Source organism: Oncorhynchus masou, chromosome 23 (genome assembly GCF_036934945.1).
Source record: "Oncorhynchus masou masou isolate Uvic2021 chromosome 23, UVic_Omas_1.1, whole genome shotgun sequence".
NCBI lineage: Eukaryota > Metazoa > Chordata > Actinopteri > Salmoniformes > Salmonidae > Oncorhynchus > Oncorhynchus masou.
Window position 1 is genome coordinate 23796059 of NC_088234.1, and position 25382 is coordinate 23821440.

At 41.0% G+C, this 25382-nt stretch overlaps 1 protein-coding gene across 1 annotated transcript in view; it reads left to right on the forward strand.

Moving 5' to 3' along the window:
* LOC135510606 (receptor-type tyrosine-protein phosphatase delta-like) overlaps positions 1 to 25382 on the forward strand; it is a 383074-nt gene that overhangs the window by 22495 nt on the left and 335197 nt on the right. Inside the window, exon 3 of the mRNA XM_064931651.1 lies at positions 11402 to 11446. The gene's annotated coding sequence lies outside the window, so the exon portion shown is untranslated. The remainder of the gene's footprint in view (positions 1 to 11401; positions 11447 to 25382) is intronic.

Here is a 25382-nt window from a genome sequence, read left to right on the forward strand (position 1 = left end):
CATTTGACGTGTCAGTTCTCTTGACTGTAAAGGCCTATTTTCTCTATCTTCTCCAACATGCATCTCTCTTTCGCCTGCACTGATCTAAAAACATAGCTGGAAGCAATACATTGAACGCCTCATATTGGCTCCCTTAGGAAGGAAGACATGGAGAGGAAGCCTCATGACTGTGGCATTCCTCTGATTCTGATTTGGAACATTCCATTCATTCATTCCTCACTAAACAATGTTGCCATAATTCCTTGATCGATTGACTCGATGAAGCTGTCAATCATCCATGAATGCCATTATCTAATTTTCCAGGCACTTTCATGGATTTTTTGTATTGCCAGACTTGCCTGCAACACATAATTCAACAGAAGTCCAATCTACATGTTGGTATGGACTTAAACTATCCGTGGTGAAAGCAGAGTAGATGAAAGGAATGTCATTTTATTTTCTCACATTGGAATGTTATTTTTCATATGAAGGAGAAGTAATTACATTTTTCAGCCAAGGATGAGGCCCCGCTAAGAACTCCATCTTTCTGGAAAAATAATCGAAAACAAAACTGCATAACCCCCACTCTTCCTCCGTAGACGCCGAGTGCTTTTAAAATGCTGGCTGTATTCAAACAGTGATAAGCGAGGGGAGCTATCTACAGGGGGTTTGGAATCCACATATAAATATTGTTGTGTGTGTTTCTAAAACAGATTTATGTGGCCTATCATTTAAGAGGCCCAGAACTGTGGGTTAATGCAGGCTAATATGATATGTTGTGTAGAATATTGTATGGATGAGGGGGGTGAGAAAGGTGTTATGGGTTTGCCCAAAGGCTTATCAACCATGGTCAATGTCCTTTTGAATGTTGCATTCAAAAGGACGTGTCATAAATGTATAGAGTAAAGAAATTCAACTTTGAAATTGCATCTATAGCCTTAGTAAAACAGAATACTGCATTCAAAAGGACGGGTCATATATGTAGGAGTAAAAAAAAAAAAAAAAAAAAAAAAAATGCAACCTTGGAAATCCATCTATAGCCTTGGTAAAACGGCAAAAATGACTATGATTTCTTAGTAGCCGCCTTCCAACTATTTTCTGTGAGTTTAGGAAAACAATTTGCTGTACATAATAATGCCCATTTTCTCAGATAGTGGTGTAAATGGATGACCTAGATATATGATGGTTTATATATCATACAATTCGCAAATTATACATCAGGAAGAGGATCCCACACTACTATGTCAAGCAAGTCAAGGTTTCACAAGGGAGACCTACTGTGATCACACTTACCTTATTTGTCCTAATAATGCTGTTTGGAATCTCATCTTCACTACCAGTAGGCCTCAAAGTGGTTGAGTAGGGATAATTGGGTTGGGTGATAGGAGACATGCACCCCTGGCGCCGTGCTGTTACCATGTCCACACTTGTAAATCAAGCTCATTGAGGCCTAAATGCTGATGATTATGACAGCCCAATCACTGGGGAGTGGGGGAGATTTGAGTTATGGGTTTGGGGAGGATGCCCAGAAATTAAAGAGAATTGGAAATTGAGAAAGAGCACACGTTACCCCAGATGGACACTAGTGCTCTGGTGCCTCTGAAGTGAACGAGGACCATTAGCTCCACAAAGTCAATGGAGTATTCAGATCTAATATGTTGGTGTTTACTTTCCATTATCATGTTATGTTTTTTTGGAGAGATAGTTCAACTGTATTTTGTAGTGTATTGTTCTACATTCAAAGCAATCACACATCCACCATGCATAGACATTTAGGAAGCATAATGTAACTTCTAAACATAGCACAACTACAGAGAAACACTTAATTTGAGATTGTTTGACTTGAACGCCAGGTGATGTGTCAGTTCAAGCGTGCGTGTGCACGAGGGAGCATGCCTGTGCATGTATACTTGTTTGCAAACCTGCCGGGCAGATAATCCCTGTCACCTACTGAAGGCCACTGGCCCCAGATCAGTCGTGTAGTTTCTCAAGTGCCTTCCAAGATTAAACCAGGACCTCACCTTTTTCTCCACCTGTCCACTGCAGGTCCCCTCAGAAACCTTTGAGAAGGGTTTAATTTCATTAGATTAATAGAGGCCTATGAGATTCCCTGAACTACTTCAGGTTTCCTACCTTCGGGCTCTTCTCAAATCCCACAGGGGTCTCATTACTCCAGGTTATGAAGGAGGGATGAAGCTGAGGGATGTCTTAGATAGACTTTGATACGCCACTGACCGAGAGTTTAAGTAATCCAACTGCCCACTTCAATTCTGTTCAATAGCAGTGACCCATGCACAAATTAGCTGAGTCATTTAGGCCCTGTCCACTCTGCTCTCAACTTATACTACTCAAATTCACATCTGTTTTCACTGATTTTCAAAATTAGGTATGCTAATATCACACTTTACTCACTTAAATTGTACATAACAAAAACAAATAAAAATATAAATTACATTCTAAATTTGTTGATTTGATAACACCTTTACAGGATAGACTGCTATAATGCTTTATGGCTAAATTAATATAGTGATATTATCAACAACAACAGCTGTGCATCACTGTAACTCGTAGAACACAGATCATGTGAAGAGATCCACACATTTATATTCAGATTAGAGTAGGCCTATATGCCATACTTTGGGTTTAGAGCTGAGGGATGATGCAGTGCCATTGATCGCCAACCATATAATCAGCCACAAAGCCTGACAAGTGGAGTGCCAGATATTTTAGAGATGCAGACAGCAACACACTGCTACAGGTCATAAACCCTCACCTTCACTGCTTGATGTTTATCTCTGTTTAGCCCTGTCCAATATTAATGCAAATAACAATGCTTTTTTGGGTGACATTTTTATGGTTATCTTGCCGCACGCCCCTAGATGTGCTGATGTTACAAAGCTAATGGATTCAAAGGTAACCTATGGCTCGCGTCCTGTCCAGCCCCTTTCCCCCCAGTCACTTGTGTATGCATTGAGCTGATAAGTACTGCGATTCATTTTCCCCATGGCGGAGCACAGTAAAAAACTGGGGAGTAATAATTGCTTCCGGCCGAGACGAGGAAGGCTAAATATGCTTGATTGCCTCCTAAGCCTCAATGCCGTGTAATGAAATATGGTTGTATCTCGGACAGGAAACTGTGCCGATAGCTTTCTTGTCACTTTTACTGCTATTCGTTTTTGGGTCTTTTTTTATTTGATTTTTTACTCCCTCAGCAAACCCAACATCTGTGTCATATTGTGGCATAGAATCCATCAAAGTGTAATTTATTTTCAATGAACATTATCTTTGTGATAATATTATAATTACAAGGCCAAATCGGGTCCTAATGATGTATTCCTGGCCACATCAAATTGGCCTTCCCCATATATTCCCCTGTTCTACATTTTAATTTGTGTGTTCGTTAGTATGGACAGGATGTATCAGGGGAACATACTGTAGATAAGGGGAACTCGGCAACCCACACTATTGTTTCAGGCAGGATTTGAGGGCAGACTCCACCACCCACTTTTACTTGCATAACCACGTTTTTCCGTCCTCTGTTTACTTGTAAAATGTCTTTAATCTAAATGAAAGCAGTGGTTTATGCAAATAGAGACATCTGAGGATGTTCAGGTTGGCTTCTCAGCTATGACAAACATTCACATACTAGATATGATTAATCCAATGTTCATTTAAATCCTGGGCAAATTAAAATAATAACTGCACGCACAAATTTCACATCAGTGGTCTTGCCATGGCAACTCATGTCCGTGCGGTTTCCTTCCTTTTCATACTATTATACCCACTGCCATCACAACTTCTTAAAGGTGAACTGCTCCTTAGAACCAACTACTCTGGTTTTAAACATCCTATGCGTCACCGATAAGAGTCAGAAACATTCATTCTTGTGTCAAAATTGACTACAAATAGGATAATTTTGGGATAATTTTGGTCAGAAAATCAGTCTTGTGAGTTTGTCACAATTTACTGAAGGGTTGGATACGGATTCCTTACATGCCCACTTTTTCCAATAATGTCCAGAGACAACACGTTGTGGTCTGCCCCCAGCTGCCATGTGAAAATGTTTTGTCAAGTCTGCGTATGGGTGCAACTCACGCACATTTCGCTCGGCAAATAGGAGTGAAAAATGGCTTCCATAAAGTTGGTGCAAACTTCCGATGCATTTCAACAATATTACCAGATGGCCAGCAATGGAAAACCGACAGGGTCACTTCTGCTGCATGTCAACCATCATACCACTGGTGTGGGTGAGTATGTTATCTAAGTAGATAGCTAGTACCCAGCTAGATGATAGCTACTTTTGGTTATACAAAATTATTTGCTAGCAAGCCAGGCTAGAAATGATAACACAGATGAAAGTGGAATGATGCTGTAGCTAACGTGTAATGTGATGTTGCATGTCAGAGGAAGATGTGCATAGATCATGTTAGCTAATTACCTTGCGAACAAGAGCTAGCGTTAACTAACTCACTTTTATACATCGCGCTGGTCCGCACAATTGACCTTATTTTAGCGGCAAAAAAACATAATATTTCCAAATCAAATGAATCTAGTGGGCTTCATGAAGCCCATCTCTGCATGATTCAAGAAAGCAATGAGCTCCGTCTGGTGTTTCGAAAAATGGCGGTTGGGGAAGTGAAACCTATTGCGTGATAGTGAAAGGGAGAGATATGTCATGTGGGGAAACGGCTTTTTTCACCCGATCTGTCCAACTTATCACCTCAACACCTCTAAAATGTAAATAAAACACTATAAAGACTTTATATAATGTGTCATTACATATCTATTTGAAGGTTTGTTTTGAATTTGAATCGGGTTTTTAGGGCGGCGCTAAAATTATCTTCAGAAGTGAACAGCGGCTTTTGAGAGTCATGAGGGATTGCAGTGATGACGCAAAAAAATGACTAGGTATCCCCCTTAACCTGTCCCTGTCCCTCCCTCTTGTTTTTAAACGGTGAGAGAAGTGCTGCACCTGGTGAAGAGAGGCTATAAGACACAGAATTTGTTGCTACATGTACATGTTAAGTCATGACACGTCACAATTTAACGTACAGCGTCGGAGGGGTCATTATCACCATGTCTATCAACCCTTGAATAGAAACGTAGTTCATACCCTAGATTTTAATGTCAACACAGTTGCTACAGTCCCATTAGTTTTCATTGCAGCCTGTAAATTTGTACGGAATGGGGTTAGTCACCGTTAACTGTAGCCCATTGGCATTTAGGGTCAATACAGGGCAGGCACTTGGATGCTACCTTGCTAGCTAAACATAGGATGTCACCTGCTTGCTTTCAATAATGTTTCAACTCAAACTGGCTAGCTAACATTCTCTACCTAGCGAACTCGTTTAAACTCGGACAAAGATATGATAGCTAACCTGGATTTGCAAGTTAGGTAGCTAGCATTCGGGGGCTTTGTCTGCTAACCCAAAACAACATGCCTGTTATCATAAAAGTTAATTGTCAATTTCTGAGGGCAAAAATAAATGAAGGATGGTACTTATCTACTACAAATATAGCGATGACTCAAGTAGAAAATAGCAAAATTTATCAGTAAACATTCAGCAGCGTACACAACTGGTTGCATGGTAACAGTGTCAGCGTCACCGGCCTGAATATATTATGTAGTTACGATCTCTCTATTAGCATATACATTACTTTGAAACTAGAGAAAGTTATTTTCCTCACTTTTTCCTCGCTGTTTATTGAGTGATGATATTCACAGGCTACGTACAAAACCTGGTGGATTTGTTGTTCACCAACGTCGTAGGAATGCCTCAGCCATATCAGGAGCTGTTACAGAAGGCTGGAGCAGTGGCCAGACACCAGTCTCGCTTCAGAATAATCGAGGAAACTTGAATCCGGTTGGTCACGTTTGATCTAGTCAATAGTCAAAATACTTTCTGTCATGGAATTCACCTAACCACGATTGATAATGTAATCAGTGCTGTGTGTATCAGTGTGTCTTGTACAGTATGTTGTAAGGAAGTGCCACCTTCCACTGTGCCAATGGACTATGTCTGGGCCCGATTGAGCAATGCCAACCAATCAGAGACATATCGGCATGTCTCCCTTGTGAAATATTTATTTGTATATATTTTAAAATATTTTTTTTCTTCCCTTTTTCGTGATATCAAATTGGTAGTTACAGTCTTGTCCCATCACTGCAACTCCTCTTCGGACGAAGGTCGAGAGCCCAGCGTCCCCCGAAACACGTACCTGCCAACCCGCAATGCTTCTTGACACACTGGTAGCTTAAACGGGAAGCAAGGCACGCAGAGGAAACACCGTCTGTCTGGCGACCATGTCAGTGTGCATGTGCCGGCCCGCCACAGGTGTCGCAAGAGCGCGATGGGACAAGGACATCCTGACCGGCCAAACCCTCCCCTAACCCGAACAAAAGCTGGGCCAGTTGTGCACCGCCTCATGGGTCTCCCGGTCGCGGCCAGGTGCGACACAGTCTGGGATCAAACCTGTATCTGTAGTGACGCCTCTAGCTCTGCAATGCAGTGCCTTAGACCGCTGCCCACTCGGGAGGCCCTCCCTTGTGAATTAGCTGTGAATCTGGATATCTGATTGGCTATGTTCAACCTTGTATTTACTGTTGGATTCTATGTCGGGTGGCAAGTAGCCTAGTGGTTACAGCGTTGGACTAGTAACCGAAAGGTTGCAAGATTGAATCCCCGAGCTGACAAGGTAAAAATCTGTCATTCTGCCCCTGAACAAGGCAGTTAACCCACTGTTCCTAGGCCATCATTGAAAATAAGAATTTGTTCTTAACTGACTTGCCTAGTTAATAAATAAAGGTCAAAAATAAAAAATGTATGGTGAGTCTTTCTCCCTCTGTGATATATGACCTGGGTTGGATATAGCAGCCAAAGTCGGCTCCTACATGGGAGGTATCTGTAACTAGAGCTGATCTACGTTGCCATGTCCATCAGGCGTTGCCAAACACCTCAGAAGGGTCAAAAGGTCATTACTAATAAGACAGTACATCATAAGTGTTTACTAATATCACCTTTTCAATACATGTGTTACTCATCAACTCTTCCTTGTTTTTCTACAGATGGGCAGAAGAGATGCTTTTGAAATGGAGTTCACTGACTAAAAGACATTTAGCAGGTTGATACCGATGTCTGAATACCTTCCTATCAGCTTAAAAATTAAACAAGACACATTTATAACCTTTTATCATGATTTTTTTTATTATTGACTAGAAAGCAGGGTGGGACATATCAAATCATTCCTTTCTTTTTATTTTAATTTTCCTTTATTTAACTAGGCAAGTCAGTAATGAACTAATTCTTATTTTCAATGATGGCCAAGGAACAGTGGGTTAACTGCCTGTTCAGGGGCAGAACAACAGATTTGTACCATGTCAGCTTGGGGATATGAACTTGCAACCTTTTGGTTACTAGTCCAACGCTCTAACCACTAGGCTACCCTGCCACCCTGTCTTATGGGACACCATACAGGAAGGTATAATATTTACACATTGTTATATTAGCAGACACTGCTTCTACAGTGTTATGTGAAGTATGGTTAATTCTACAAGGAACTGTTACACTTGAAATCTATCAAAACACTTTGTTTAGAATATCTACATACATTTAGCAATTACACTCTTCTCATATGAATTACGCCGTAGGCTACAGAGTGTTATGAGAAGAGTGCCATCCTCCTGAATCTCACATCTGCCTGTAGATATTGGACTCCTCATGCTGGACCCATGGGATGAGTCAAACTCTGTCATATCCAGGATGGACTGTCATGCACTCCACCCTTCCTGCCACCTGACTGCACTTATCCATTACCCCTTGACCTATTCCACATGTTGTTGTTGTTACAGCCTGAATTCACAATTGATTATTTTGTATTTGTTTGTGCCATCTACACACAATACCCCATTATGACAAATGTAAAATATGTTTTTAGATTTTTTTGCAAATGTATTGAAAATGAAATACGGGAATTGTAATTTACCTAAGTATTCCCATCCCTTTGCAATACCACTCCAAATTGAGCTCAGGTGCATCCAATTTCCTTTGATCATCATCCTTGAGATGTCACTTCAACTTGATTGGAGTCCAATTGTGGCTAATTCAATTGTTTGTACAGGATTTAGAAAGCAACACACATGTTTATACACTGAGTGCACAAAACATGAGGAACACCTTCCTAATATTGAGTTGTACCCTCTTTTGCCCTCAGAACAGCTTCAATTAATTGGTGTATGGACTTCTTTTACAAAGTATTGACTCAGGGGTGTGAATACTTACAGTTGAATTTGGAAGTTTACATACACTTAGGTTGGAGTCATTAAAACTCGTTTTTCAACTGGTCCACAATTTTCTTGTTAACAAACTATTGTTTTGGCAAGTCGGTTAGGACATCTACTTTGTGCATGACACAAGTAATTTTTCCCCCAAAAACTGTAGACAGATTATTTCACTTAGAATTCACTATATCACAATTCCAGTGAGTCAGAAGTTTACATACACTAAGTTGACTGTGCCTTTAAACAGCTTGAAAAATTCCCCCAAAATTATGTAATGTCTTTAGAAGCTTCTGATAGGCTAATTGACATAATTTGAGTCAATTGGAGGTGTACCTGTGGATGTATTTTAAGGCCTACCTTCAAACTCAGTGTCTCTTTGCTTGACATCATGGGAAAATCAAAAGAAATGAGCCAAGACCTCAGATTTTTTTTTAGACCTCCACAAGTCTGGTTCATCATTGGGAGCAATTTCCAAACACCCGAAGGTACCACGTCCTTCTGTACAAACAATAGTATGCAAGTACTAACACAATGGGACCACGCAGTCATCATACCGCTCAGGAAGGAGATGCGTTCTGTCTCCTAGAGATGAACGTACTTTGGTGCGAAAAGTGCAAATCAATTCCAGAACAACAGCAAAGGACCTTGTGAAGATGCTGGAGGAAACAGGTACCAAAGTATCTATATCCACAGTAAACAAGTCCTGTATTGACATAACCTGAAAGGCCGCTCAGCAAGGAAGAAGCCACTCCTCCAAAACCGCCAATAAAAAGCCAGACTGCGGTTTGCAACTGCACATGTGGACGAAGAATGTACTTTTTGGAGAAATGTCCTCTGGTCTGATGAAACAAAAAATAGAACTGTTTGGCTATAGTGACCATCGTTATGTTTGGAGGGAAAAGGGGGAGGCTTGCATGCCGAAGAGCACCATCCCAACCGTGAAGCATGGGGGTGGCAGCATCATATTTTGGGGGTGCTTTGCTGCAGCAAGGATTGGTGCAATTCACAAAATACATGGCATCATGAGAAGGACAATTATGTGGATATATTGAAGCAACATCTCAAGACATCAAATGGGTAGCAAATGAACAATGACCACAAGCATACTTCCAAAGTTGTGGCAAAATGGCTTAAGGAAAACAAAGTCAAGGTATTGGAGTTACCATCACAAAGCCCTGACCTTAATCCTGAAAAAGCGTGTGCGAGCAAGGAGTCCTACAAACCTGACTCAGTTACACCAGCTCTGTCAGGAGGAATGGGCTAAAATTCACCCGACGTATTGTAGGAAGCTTGTGGGAGGCTACCCGGAACGTTTGTCCCAAGGTAAACAATTCAAAGGCAATGCTACCAAATACTAATTGAGTGTATGTAAACTTCTGACCCACTGGGAAGGTGATGAAATAAATAAAAGCTGAAATAAATATTTCTCTCTACTATTATTCTGACATTTCACATTCTTAAAATAAAGTGGTGATCTTAACTGACCTAAGACAGGGAATCTTTACTAGGATTAAATGTCAGGAATTGTGAAAAACTGAGTTTAAATGTATTTGTCTAAGGTGTATATAAACTCCCGAACTTCAACTGTATATCATGGATCGGACTTTATCACCCACTGGAGACTTGAAGACAGAACCTCTGAGAGCTGTGCATGTCAATATGTGGTTGACAACCAACTCCTTATATTTGGCACAATAGACAAATGCTGTTCTGGTTAGACATCTGAAGTTGTACTCTAAACACAACTTATTTGTATGTTTAGGCATATTGTCATTATAAGCACATCAATATGATATTTACAGCATAAAATGTTTTGTCTTTGTAACACAAACACACTCATCCATTTTTGTTGTTGATAAATGTATCTGCACTCATGCTGGGAAATGATGGTGCAATTTACACATGTAGCCTACGCCTGTTGTAGGGATACTAGTAGTTCTAGGATTTGTCCCCCGGGAAAGATCTAACAGTGGACATAAGGAGAGACAAAACTAGCAAGTTATAGAATATTGTGAGAATATTGCAAGTTGTAGGACAGCTGATTGTGTTGTAGGACAATTCACAGTTGATACCATTTCCACAGTAACATGTGGTGACATGACGTGATGAAACATTGAAACCGAGTTGCCAGCTGCTTTCATAGCCAGATGTTGTAGAACAAGTGTCTTATGAAACACATTCTAAACACTGGCTCTTGCTATCTTCTATCTATAAAATATTTGACACATAAATATCAGCTGGATAGGAGAGCATGCTGCAGCTAGCACCAAGCCTTGCTAGTTAGATGTTGTCAGTTTGGCTTAACACAAGGGCAGCGAAGGCTTTAGCCTACGCATAGAACTGAATTAGCTGACCATCTTGAGATGGCGAGTCAGTCGGGAGGGAAGAAGTCCTCAACTTCAAAACTCAGTTTTCTCCATAGCTTAGTTTACCTCACTGTACTCACTACTGCCCTTGTTTGTTGTGATTGAATGGCAAAGACACATCCAAGAAATACCCACATCAAACCACACCCCCAAGACAACTCATGTTTGCCTTCAGTCATGACCACTAGTATTTCTTAATGAACATCGATGAAAAACAGGGCCAAATCAGTGACCTTGAAGCATGATGACTGAAATTAGGGTGCATCCAATTTGGCAATTTTTATTTAATTTTTATCACTGCATAATTTTGTCGGAACAACCTAAAGCACATTTTTCCCTTTTGGTTCAATAAGCAGCTAATATTTACAAGAATATCAGTCCACAGGCTTGTATGGGCACCGTATCATTTAGCAGGAAATAGCCTGAGCAAATCTTCCCAGCACAGTAAATAATCAATTCCACAAGTGTAATTTGTGGTGCTGCTTTAAGGAGAACGTAATTACATACTGTATGTTTTCATTATAGGCCACAAAGCCAATCAATATTTCTGCTAAGTCATTTTTAGGATTGTGCATGAAATTTGTGTGTTACCCGCCAAGCGAGAGTTTGGCACCCAAATGGTACCAGTGATAAAATGTTGTTTTGTTGTTACATAATGGTTAATTCTATAAACAAATCAACTTTGAAATATGATGAAAAGCTTTAATAATATTATTTCTGTGACAAGATGTCATGTTGCGGTTATATATCATGTTTTTTCTCTCTCTTGTCGTTCCAGTTCTCTTTCCTGAGACGACAACCACAGGATGAGGCTTGAGAGGAGGTACGATTTTAAGATGGATGTGGTGTGTTGAAATGTGATTGCCAATTTGGAGCCATTATGTCCATGCGTTGAGTGCCAGAGCTGCCTGGATGGGTTAACAAGGCTGACACTGGTCCCACACAATCAACCAGTGTGGACAATAGATTTACCACAATGGGTATAACAACACAATTTGTTAATTACCATTTCAATTAGCCCCTGGATTGGGATTAATTCCATTTAAAAAGCAGTCATTTCAGATAATGTTATGTGTCTGAATTGAAAACAAGCGTAAAATAGTCCATACTGGAAGCAATTTTCAGTCAATCTCTTACATAGAAACGGAATCAACCGCAAATCAGATGGCTCGGATCAGGTCATTGTTCTGCCATCTCTCCCTTGGTTAGTGGAGAGAAAAGGCTGGATCTGGCAAGCCAAACCTTTTAGAGAGAGGGAGACTGACTGTCTCTGATGAGGCCAGACTGGCCATGCCTTGTGCTGTGTGCTAGGCTTCAGAAGCCTGCTTGATAGATCGTGATGAGACTGTCACAGAGGAGGCAGACTAGGAGAGATAGACTGGATAAGGATGTAGCTGGTGAGGAGGATGTATTTGGAACACGTGGAAAATGAAGTAGGTAAATTAAGTGACCGGGTGGATTGCGTGGTGGACTTGTGAAGAATTAGTTGTGCAGCAGGGATGCATGTTAAGGCCACACAAGTTTAGGACATGTTGAATTAACACTGGCAGCGAAGTTGGTTCATTATGTTTCAATTTATTGTTAAGATTGTTCCAAAGCTTTGTTAATGGTTTACTAAATCCTTGTTGAAAATAACAATATGTAAATTGCTATGTACCGGAGTGCCAAGTCTAGGACCAAAAGGCTCATTAACAGCTTCTACCCCAAGCCATAAGACTGCTGAACAATTAACCAAATTTAAATATTTTACTTTAGTTTATTTAGTAAATATTTTCTTAACTCTATTTCTTGAACTACATTGTTGGTTAAGGGCTTTTCACGGTAATGTCTACATCTATTGTATTCGGTGCATATGACAAATGAAATTTGATTTGATTTGAAAAACATTACACCCCTATAACTTTGTGTAACAGAGCTATGTAAAAATAGCTGGTCGTCTAAAATTGCTAAATGTTTTAATTGCGCTTATAAATTGCTGTCTAAACATCTGCTTTGGACATCATGTTAGTGCTATATTGTGTACGTATTGTGTGTATTGTGGACACATGGTACATTAGCAGGGCAACTAGTGTTGTGCTGTATATTTGTACTGGGATGTCCACTGTTAGTGATTTCAAACTCAATAAAGGCCCCATGTTTTACTTTTCTTTTAGCCCGAGAACAGAAGGCTGACTCACTAGAACGCCAAATGTATTATTAGTCTCTCACATATGTGTAGGGAAGGCGAGACAGTGAGAGGGAGAATGGGAGCGAATGTAGCAGTGTGTGCTCGTGAGCAATTGAGGTAGAGTGAGAAGGAGAGAGAGAGCATGGTGCCAGCCAGTAAGAAAGCAATGGAGAGAGAGGGGGAGCTCTAGTAGCACTATCTGGTCGAGGAGTGGCCCCCAAGCTCTTATCTCCCGCCTGCCAAGCCCTGACCGGGGACCCTGGCCTTGGCTTCTACTCCCTCCTGATGTGACTCCCCGTTAGCCCCACTAAGCTAGGCACCCAGGTGAAATGAGCAATTCCCATTCAGAGGCGGAGTCACCTCGGAGACTCACTTTGGCTGATCAATGCACTCTCTCTCCCCTGTGCACTGCAGAGTGATAGCCAGCAAAAAAGGGAAGGGTAAGAAAGAGAGAGTGAGAGAAATGTTAGCAGAGCATTTAATGATATTTGCCACGGTCTCTCTGACTGAGCACTGTCGAAGGGAGATGGTGCGCTTTGCATAAACTCAAAGCACACGCAATATTGCTGTCGTCGCTGTGAAAGTGGCTGCGCCAGCCACGCCGGATATGAGAATATTTCAGCAGGCTGCACTGAAATGTCTTCCAATATGAATGATATTAACGATAATCACTTTGAATTACTGGGGTGTATCAAAAAAATATCCCGAATGACTCAACATTGCGGAGGCTCGTGTGACTAGCATTTACACTCTTATAAAGATGTACGATGGAATCGATAGATAGAATCGAGTGACAGAGTACTCATAATACACACACTGAGTATTATGACTGATGTAAACCTACCTCTGTGACTGGATGTGATTCCATCACTGTAGCAGTAATTGATACCAAAACTGCAGCTGTTTCTACAAACCATAATACCTTACTTTAACATTCTCCAGTATTTCAGTCTCCTTTAGTGATGGTGATATGTACTGTATATATATCTAGCTCTAAAAACATTGGGACAGTGACACATTTTATGTTGTTTTGGCTCTGTACTCCAGCACCTTGGATTCGAAATTAAGTGCAGATGATCAGTTTTAAGTTGATGGTATTTTGTTTAGAAATTACAGCACTTTTTTGTACGTAAGTCCTCCCATTTTAGGAGACAAAGGTATTGGGACAAATTAACTTATATGTGTAGAAAAGTTTATATTAAAGTTTAGGTCAAACGTTTAGTGAACTGTACCTTAGAAAGATGAATAGATTATCTAATGCTTCTTTGCAATATATTGATCTGTTTCCCTTTTATGTCCTTTTGGATTATGTAGTTCCTACTAGAATGTTGTGTACTGTACGTGATGCTGTAAGTTAGCCACAATTTTTATACAAAATACACTAGTTGATGGAAGTAAACATTTCATGAGACTGGTCTTGGATCAGTTTAAGAGAGGGAAGTTGCAAACAATTCCCTGTTTGTAAGCATGCTTAAAGAAGTACTCATCTTGTCACATTTGTTTGAACTCACAAGGTCAGATTGTCAACTGATGATAACAAACTGGCCTACTCAGAGGTCCCTGATAGCTGAAGTCTTTTTATTTCGGAAACCATCGCCTGGTCCAAAAACAATCTCGAACCACTATTCCCTATATGCACATGTACAAATCACATGGGAAATAATATAGCATGAACTCTCCCTTGCCCTTTGATAGGCTAATCAGAGGTGGAATTTGTTTATACCTTTCTAATCCTTTCAGATTTACAGTAGGTTCTAATCTAGGGTGTAGGGTCTTATTGAGGTGTGTCTGGATGTGACCCATTGTTCATGATGACACAGGCCTACTCCACCAACATTGCTTCAACTAACGTCATAGGCCCCAATTCTGAGAAACAGCTTATTTTCTATATCCATCTTTCTTAGCTTGGCTATGTCATTCCTGCAAAACAAAAAAACAACTTGGCTTCAAAGGGCCCCTGTTGAATACTGTACCATCCTAAGAAGACGTGTCAGAGATGAATCACTGTTGATTACAGAACGAGAGTAAGGCAGAGAGAGCAGAGAAAGGAGGCCTCTCTCTGAGTATAGTGTAGAGACGTGCCTGTAACAAAATGCAAGCTTTGTGTACAAGCTTGGCAGAGGCAGATGTGAGGGGTTGAACCCATCCTGCCATCAGCATGTCATATCTGTAATATACTCCAATTATTTGTGATATAATGTGCCGGCCGATCTCTGGGAGGAAATGTCAAAGCACCCATTTTACGGAGCTATTCAGAGGGAACTTTGCGATCGTTTTCCCCTACGGTTAAGAAAAGATGGAGAGAACAACAAGTAGCTCTCCCAATTTCACCATTAATGTCAAGGAGAAAAATGGGAAGAGAGGTTGATGGACAGAGCGAGGGAGCAAAGGAAATATACTGAGTTTGAAAAGAGCGGATGACTCTAAGAGTTGGAGAGATATAGAAATGTTGGCAGAGATAGTTATGTCAGTGGAGAAACAATGAGAGGATGAGTTTATAGTGGAGAGGGAGAAAAGGGAGATATGTAGAGAAACATAAACAGACAGACAAGCAGACAAGCATTAAAAGGTAGTGATAAAATGTTCATCTGAGAGACAGGATAGATTGTTTTTAAAAAAGGGCAAAAAGAGAGAAGGCTGGTTAATGTTTGCTTCAACGACTGCAATAACCGTTATGACGTTATGACATTCAAATGGGAAATTACCACATTATGGAACAGGCTGAGACAGCAACTTGCATATAAATAAAGAGAATATCATGACATATTTGCTGGTGTCATGATTTTTGCCAAGCACGCTTTGAACACCTCTTGACCTTGGGCATCCCTCAAGTGCTTGTGTTTGAATTAGTGTGCGTGTGAGTGTTTGTGTGTGTGTGTGTGCGTGTGTGTGTGTGTGTGTGTGCGTGTGCGTGTGTGTGTGTGTGCATATGTGCAAGCAAGCTTGTGATGTACTTGGTCCTGTTTTGTCCGAGACAGAAATAAAACACTTTTTACAGGATGTACAATATGCTATTTAGCAGGGGATACTAAATAATAGCAATCAATTCACCACAGTGGTGTGGCCAGATTGTTATTCATAATTCAGCACCGTATTGACAGAATAACCTCATTAGGATCCACATTTATATTGTACAAGAGGTATGTGGCAGGGTCTACAGTCAATCACGGATTACAAAAAGAAAACCAGCCCCGTCACGGACCAGGATGTCTTGCTCCCAGGCAGACTAAATAACTTTTTTGCACGCTTTGAGGACAATACAGTGCCACTGACACGGCCTACAACCAAAACATGCGGCCTCTCCTTCACTGCAGCCGAGGTGAGTAAAACATTTGAACGTATTAACCCTCAAGAGGCTGCAGGCCCAGACGGCATCCCCAGCCGCGCCCTCAGAGCATGCGCAGACCAGCTGGCTGGTGTGTTTACGGACATATTCAGTCAATCCCTATCCCAGTCTGCTGTTCCCACATGCTTCAAGAGGGCCACCATTGTTCCTGTTCCCAAGAAAGCTAAGGTAACCCCTCCCTGTGCAACTGGGTACTGGATTTCCTGACGGGCCGCCCCCCGGTGGTGAGGGCAGGCAACAACATCTCCACCCCGCTGATCCTCAACACTGGGGCCCCACAAGGGTGCGTTCTGAGCCCTCTCCTGTACTCCCTGTTCACCCACGACTGCGTGGCCACGCACGCCTCCAACTCAATCATCAAGTTTGCGGACGACACAACAGTGGTAGGCTTGATTACCAACAACGACGAGACGGCCTACAGAGAGGAGGTGAGGGCCCTCGGAGTGTGGTGTCAGGAAAATAACCTCACACTCCACGTCAACAAAACTAAGGAGATGATTGTGGACTTCAGGAAACAGCAGAAGGAACACCCCCCTATCCACATCGATGGAACAGTAGTGGAGAGGGTAGTACGTTTTAAGTTCCTCGGCATACACATCACAGACAAACTGAATTGGTCCACCCACACAGACAGCATCGTGAAGAAGGCGCAGCAGCGCCTCTTCAACCTCAGGAGGCTGAAGAAATTCGGCTTGTCACCAAAAGCACTCACAAACTTCTACAGATGCACAGTCGAGAGCATCCTGGCGGGCTGTATCACCGCCTGGTACGGCAACTGCTCCGCCCACAACCGTAAGGCTCTCCAGAGGGTAGTGAGGTCTGCACAACGCATCACCGGGGGCAAACTACCTGCCCTCCAGGACACCTACACCACCCGATGTTACAGGAAGGCCATAAAGATCATCAAGGACAACAACCACCCAAGCCACTGCCTGTTCACCCCGCTATCATCCAGAAGGCGAGGTCAGTACAGGTGCATCAAAGCTGGGACCGAGAGACTGAAAAACAGCTTCTATCTCAAGGCCATCAGACTGTTAAACAGCCACAACTAACATTGAGTGGCTGATGCCAACACACTGACTCAACTCCAGCCACTTTAATAATGGGAATTGATGGGAAATGATGTAAAATATATCACTAGCCACTTTAAACAATGCTACCTGATATAATGTTTACATACCCTACATTATTCATCTCATATGTATACGTATATACTGTACTCTATATCATCTACTGCATCTTTATGTAATACATGTATCACTAGCCACTTTAACTATGCCACTTTGTTTACATACTCATCTCATATGTATATACTGTACTCGATACCATCTACTGTATCTTGCCTATGCCGCTCTGTACCATCACTCATTCATATATCTTTATGTACATATTCTTTATCCCCCTACACTTGTGTGTATAAGGTAGTAGTTTTGGAATTGTTAGTTAGATTACTTGTTGGTTATTACTGCATTGTCGGAACTAGAAGCACAAGCATTTCGCTACACTCGCATTAACATCTGCTAACCATGTGTATGTGACAAATAAAATTTGATTTGATTTAATACTTCTATAATGTACTGTACAACACTATATAACTGTCAGCTTTATTTCTGAAGACGGTTCTACAGTAACCCATTATTCCATTGTAACTCAAACAGGGTAGATAGTTATTAAGCCACTGTCGCCTAGTAACCCATCATTCCACTGTAACTCAAACAGCCAATGTCGCCCAAATACATTATAATTGGTTAGGCGGGATGGACATTTTACCTGTTATTTGCATCCAACTCACCCCGGACAGACTAATTGAGCAGATTTCTGTTATGGCCAACACATCTCATAGGTACTCATACATACTGCTAGTTCAATGAATACTCCACACTGAATTGCGAAGGCAAATAGTCTTGTTTGCACTAGAGACTGCTGGTATGTTTGCTATTGCAGTCATGCATGTATTGGTGATTTGGGATCTTTGTATTTCCAAATATTATACATTTGTTGAAATGTCATGCAACACACCTTTATTACATATTGGTGTCACATGAACAAGCCAGTAAAAAGGGATTCATTGGTTTATGCCAAGCATGTTTTGCTTTAGTGATGGGGTATGGCTTCTTCACATTGTTTTCTTATTAATTCTACAAAGCCTCCACAGCAGGCGTATCCATATGTAGATGATGGCAGCATCACATTATAGCAGGTAATCATTAGTCCATCATTTGCCCAAGCAAAGGAGCAATTGATTAGCTTTTCAATTCCACACACACTTCTCAGTGTCGAGACAAATCCGCTAGTAATCATTCAAAAACGCCAAGGATCATTAATCGGTGGACACACTCTCGACTCTCCCCTTCACACACCAAAAAAGGTCCCATCAATCAAAAGAGATACCTTCGCACTTTGCATGTACCTCTTTTACTTTCCCCTTTCAACATGCGGTTCCCTTTTGTCGAGATTGGGTAATTGGACGACACATTTTGAATACGGCTTTAATGGAACTCAAAGGGTTTTTGAAGGAAAATAGATGACAGCAAACCTTTGCCCATCATGGAGAAGGATTTAACGGAAAGAATGGAGTCAATGCCTATGATGACAAATGCCAAATGCCAATAGTCAATAACCTTCTAGCATTCTTGAGCTGTAATATATTCCTTCTCTCTCTAGAGGTGGAGTTTTTCCACTCGTCAAAAAAACACAGTAGGCCTACAATCTATACATTTCCATTTAATGCTGACGATTTTCAATGATTTCAACATTTTTGCTTAATCTGTATTCCTACCTGCACAGTTTTAAAGTAACTTTTTATTTAACTAGTCAGTTAAGAACAAATTCTTATTTTCAATGAGGGCCCAGTGCCTTGTTCAGGGGCAGGATAACAGATTTGTACCTTGGGATTTGAACTCGCAACCTTTTGGTTACTAGTCCAACACTCTAGCCACTAGGCTACGCTGCCTCCCCATGGGCATAATATAACAATGAAATACACAGATGGTACCAGTGTTTTCTCACATCCCCTTGATTTGTCGCCCCTGGCTTATTGCATGACTTTGGCTAAAGGGGCAAAACATCTACTGTATGTCACTGAATCTACATTAAATGAGAATATCTCATAAAAGGCCTGCTGTATAAATGTCACTCTCTCATCTCCTGAAATGTCTGCCTTTCATTTGGCACATTCACTCGCGTCCCCTTTGTGACAAAACCAACTGACTGTGGATATTAACATGGCTCTGACTCTATCGCTCTCTCTCAACAACTCCCACATTATTAAATTGCTAATCGTGCCGACAATCAAGCCCAGTCCATGTCATGCAGCCCAAAACCACACAGTCAGAACACACAATAGATGTTTTCATCATCCCCACTATCACAGGACTTGTTTACATCGGTGTCAGTCAAGACGCTCCGCAGGTACATTAACATGCTTTGTCGCAAACAATAGCCACAATGATTCCCCGGGGCTTGTCGTATTCCAAATCTTAGTTGTACACGGGAGACAATTATTAAAGAAGGGGATGAATAGAATATTTGAATATCTGAACACGTTAAAAAGGGATAGAGGATGAGGCGTCAGAATTTATATCGCGCATAAAAGAATTGCGGACAAGCTTAAACGACTTCAAAATTTTTCGTTGGGAAATGAGAGGCGGGAATATGAGTTTCTCACAAGAATTACCTTGAGCTCTCTGGCGTGTGCTAATACCAAGCTAGCGTTAGCTTCTGGAATACACATTACACACATCAGCCCCCAAAAGACTAGGCACAAATTAAATGAATAAGTAAGCTGTGACATGTAATTCTAAATGTCTTAACCACTACAGTGTCGCACATCTCGCATCTGCACTTCTTCCTTTGGATGTTCTCATTTGTATCCACACCTGTGTCATTCACCGCTTTATGTCTTAAGCTAATTTCATGGTCTAGGGGTTTGGATGGATGGCTCGGGTGTGACTTGTACACTGACAGAGGGAGGGAGGGAAGGAAGGACGGAAGAAAGAAAGAGAGAAAAGAGCGAGAGGGTGACTGAGAGATTGAAAGGGGAGTGAAGAAAATGGTTGCACAACAGATAACATGCTTACAAGTGGGAGATGAAACACTGTTAGTTTAGAGAATGACTTAAACTGCCACCAAATAATCTGCTCACCTTGAACTCCATTATATAGTGACGACCAAAAGCATACTAGTTGGGTATGGAGGGGATTATAATCCCATGTTACATAGTTGTTTCATTAAATTTAAAATAACCTTTATTTAACTTGGCAAGTCAGTTAAGAACAAATTCTTATTTACAATGATGGCCTACCCCGGCCAAACCTGGACGACACTGGGCCAATTGTGTGCCACCCTATGGGACTCCCAATCACATCGGGATGTGATACAGCCTGGATGTACAGAGGGGAGGCTTTACGCCTGGTGCCCAAATCGAGGACGTATGTTGTGTAGCTGAGTCAAGTGGAGATAAATGGATTCTGTTCAGTCATTTCAGTCCTCTTGATTAGCCCTTCCCAGCAAGCTAGTTTATGCTGGCTAGCTGGCAACAACATCAGCATGGCACTAGTTAAACAAGAAAGTAATGTTTATTTTGATGGGTGAGCGAGAAATAAGTTAGTATTGGTCACCATCTGGGTGGCACCGTGACATGCCAATTAGCTAGCGAATGACCAGCGCATCACTGTTGTATCGAGGTGCTTGTTATCCTCAACTCAGGTGTCCCAGAGCGAAGCAATATGTTTGGGTCGAAGAGGTTCGTGCTTCACACCGGGCAGCTGTATCACATGGAGCTGAAGTGGCCAGTTCGTTCCATTCAACTTTATTTTATTTTGAGTAGGATAACAGCCTACACGAGAAATAACTCATAATATTGTTTTTTGGTACTAGTAACCATCTGTTATTTCACGTGATACAGTCTACACTGCTCAATGGGGATAGATTGTGCTGCAACCCTGCAACACAACAACACAGGGCACAGTGTCCTTTGCTCCTGCTTGCCATGGTAAGGAGAGGGAAGTAGCTAGATAGTGTAGCCAATATCAGGCCAGGGTGACAGCTAAAGCACATTTGTGATTTTCACACAAAAAAAATGTAAAACTACAGGATTACCGTCTACATTTTTGTAAAAAATGTAAATTCTCAGATAAAAACGGAATGATTCTGAACAAGTCCCAACTTCGGCAGACAAATTTCTAATCTTCGCTGAAGTTTATAGCCACGTCTATAATTTAGCTAGGAGGGAAGGGCTCATAAGGACGACTGACTGACTGACTGAACTGACTGAATCGAATCAGTTCGTCTCCGTTCGTCTCCTTTCGGCTCTGGCTGCGCGGCATACAGTGCATTCGGAAAGTATTCAGACCCCTTGACTTTTTCCCCACGTTATGTTACAGCATTATTCTAAAATTGATTCATTTTTTTACCTCATCAATTTACACACAATACCCCATAAAGACAAAGCAAAAGCAGGCTTTTAGAAATTGTTGCAAATTTATGAAATATTGATCAGAAATACAGTGTAGTCATTGTTATTGTTGTATGTAGCTGGAAACGTTAATGACTATTGTAGCTGGAAATTGCATTTTTTTCATGGAATATCTACATAGGCGTACAGATGCCCATTATCAGCAACCATCACTCCTGTGTTCCAATGGCACGTTGTGTTAGCTAATCCAAGTTATCAATGTAAAAGGCTAATTGATCATTAGAAAACCATTTTGCAATTATGTTAGCACAGCTGAAAACTCTGGTTCTGATTAAAGAAGCAATAAAACTGTCCTTCTTTAGACTAGTTGGATAGCTGGAGCGTCAGCATTTGTGGGTTCGATTACAGGCTCAAAATGGCCAGAAACAAATAACTTTCTTCTGAAACTCATCAGTGTATTCTTATTCTGAGAAATTAAGGCTATTCCATGCAGAAATTGCCATGAAACTGAAGATCTCGTACAACGCTGGGTACTACTTGTCACAATAGTTGACACTGGAGAGATGAAGCAGGTACTGGGAGTCAAACATTTAATAAGAAACGGACATGGAACGAGACAGGAAGAAAACAAAAACAAAAAACAATCAATGCAAAGCGGGGAACAGAGCTGGGGAACTGACAAATATAGGGGAGGTAATAACAGGTGATGAGTGAGTCCAGGTTAGTCCAATATCGCTGATGCGCGTGACGAGGGAAGGCAGGTATGCGTAATAGATGATAGGAGTGCGTGATGCAGGGCAGCCTGGCTCCCTCAAGCGCCAGGGTGGGGAGTGCGGGAGCAGACGTGACACTACTCCCTTCACAGAACAGCGCAAACTGGCTCTAACCAGAATAAAAAGGAGTGGGAGGCCCCGGGGCACAACTGAGCAAGAGGACAAGTACATTAGAGTGTCTAGTTTGAGAAACAGACGCCTCGCAAGTCCTCAACTGGCAGCTTCATTAAATAGTACCTGCAAAACACCAGTCTCAACATCAACAGTTAAGAGGTGACTCCGGGATGCACCTGAGCTCAATTTAGAATCTCATAGCAAAGGTCTGAATACTTATGTAAATAAGGTATTTCTGTTTTTATTTTTAATAAATTGGCATAAATGTTTTTATTTTTTATTTTTTGATCAATTTTAGAATAAGGCTGAAACGTAACAAAATATGGAAATGTTAAGGGGTCTGAACTGAATACTTTCCGAATGCACTGTGCGTCATCAAATCAAATTTACTGTTGGATTCCATGTGGAGCGGCAGTTAGCCTAGTGGTTACAGCGTTGGACTAGTAACCGAAAGGTTGCAAGATTGAATCCCCGAGCTGACAAGGTACAAATCTGTGTTTCTGCCCCTGAACAGGCAGTTAACCCACTGTTCCTAGGCCGTCTTTGAAAATAAGAATTTGTTCTTAACTGACTTGCCTCGTTGTCCGTAAAGCCTCTCCCATCTAGACGTGTGTGCAATGCATTGTTGTTAGTTCAGACATATCCATACAAACATGTGGGTATTGGGGACATTATAATGCCATGTTAGAGAGTTGTTTCAGTCAATCTATTAAATAACATGTGAGATTAATGTTCCCATGCTAGTGCATGTACAGTAACAGAAGGCCTCTAGTTCATCCTTATTCAACCGTCAGACAAACCAATAAGAATGTACTCTATGTACACAAACAGAACGCTCCTAGTTCATCCACATCCAACTGTTATTCAAACCACTTAAATATGACCCTAAGAATGATGATCCTGCAACCTTTTCCAAGAAACCTCTTGAACCACAAATCACTATCACATAGCAAGGCAATTTTCAGATAGTAGTATGTCTATATATGCTGTAAAAAAATTAATCATTTCAGGTCAAAATACCATCAAAACAGCAAATGGGTGCATTTGAACAGTCACGCCAACTATCATCTAAAAAAATTGACATTTCTGGGTCATTTAAATATAATTGCTATCGATGCGCTTAGAAATCCTTTAAAAGCCTTGCACGACCTCACAGCCAAAGAACTTCACAATGTCAATTTATTGCCATCCTTGTTCTGAAGCAGAGTCAACAATAACCTTTTAGCTGGCCAGAGTATCTGCCGGGCTAACAGCTTATTTAGCTAAACCACAGAAAAAAGAGCAATAACTTGGTAGGGAAATCGATTTTAAGAGCCACCCATCAGGGTTAACAATAAAACGATCAAAGCCAGTATATATATTCCCTCACAACAAGAAGGAACATTTACTGAGGCTTTGAATGTATTTTTGGGCCAATCAATATTCAATTTCGCTCAAAGGTATTGAGTGAGTCCACCAGTGTGACTACAGCATGCCGAGTAATTTTTTGTTGTTGTTGACAACAATGGTTTCAAAGATTTCTTTGTGGTGACACAGCCATTTAGATGGTTTCTAATTTTCACGTTGTGGATTCTCCTTCCCATCAAAGCATCACATTGGAATACCTCTACATCATCATTTGAAGTAATTGATTGTACACACCATCATAATTCAATCTGCAATACAGTCCGAGGACAACAATGGGCTGTTTGCTTTCAAAGCTAGCAACATTAGCATGGCCCATGAGAAGCCAAATGCCCATGCTGTGGGTATGTGTTGATCGAATAGCAGTCTTAATTCACCACTTTCTTGTTGGAAGAGTTAATTGAGATCCTCTCAAAAGGAGACAAAAAGCATTTGGTGTTTTTCAAGCGGGGTATAAACAAACCAATCCCAGATAAGGCTAAATACCATTAACACTGCTTGAGAGGCATCGTTCAATGTCTCTGGAATATTTATTTTAGTTTCTATTCAGTCTTATTTGACCTGGAGGAGAATAACTTAATAGGAATGAAAATATTAAGGTCCCAGACAAAACGGGAAGCGTTTCACCTTCATGTCAAATAAATGGGTGTACTACATCAAATATGCATGGCCAACCAACAAATCATTCAAATATAGACAATGACAATATTTTTTGTCCCTGACTAGTATTGTGCATACCACTCATATCAGTTGACACACTTAATTCTGCGTTTTATCATGTAGTTAGACACTCTTGACAGAGCAGTCACATAGTTCACACTAAGCTTATTTTAATTACTGTAATATCTCCATTGTGCCCTGTTGTTATCATTCCCAATGAAATGTACTGTGTGAGATATTGGAATTTAAATGAATATGCTAATTACAATTTTGATTCAGCAGCCCACAATTATTTAATATTCTAATCACAATGGTGCCATTTTTATGAAAACTCAAATAAGTGCATGTAATTATCAAGATTATAATTTCGTCGTTTTTGGACACTGGTGCATATTACGAATTGTAAGAAAGGCCCATAGACATATCATTGCGATCAGTGATGACCTGTAAGTTATCGTCGCCATAGCTACATACTCCTCCATAATCACCGCTGCAAAGTAGTACCCAAGAGAGTCCACTTGTGACGATTCACACACGTGTTACATCACTGTATTAGCTGTCAATCCTAATTCATCCACCAGACACTAGTCTGCTGCAGATAGATCCTCCATATGTCAGAACCACAGACTCCATTTCCCTCAGTCCTCTGTGACTGTCAGGCTTTGGTGGACCATGAAAGCGGGGTATGTGATGCCCAAAATTACCTCATAGCAAAAAAACGTCAGACTCGGTTGGCATGGTCACGGCAACCTTTTAAATAGGCTGAATGTGGGTTTGACTGTCGGACTTAGCTAGTCCCTTCCTTCAAGAAAAAAACATTGGAAATTATTTCAGGTTTCAGGGCAGTGACATATTGTAAAACAAATGATGCTGTATATG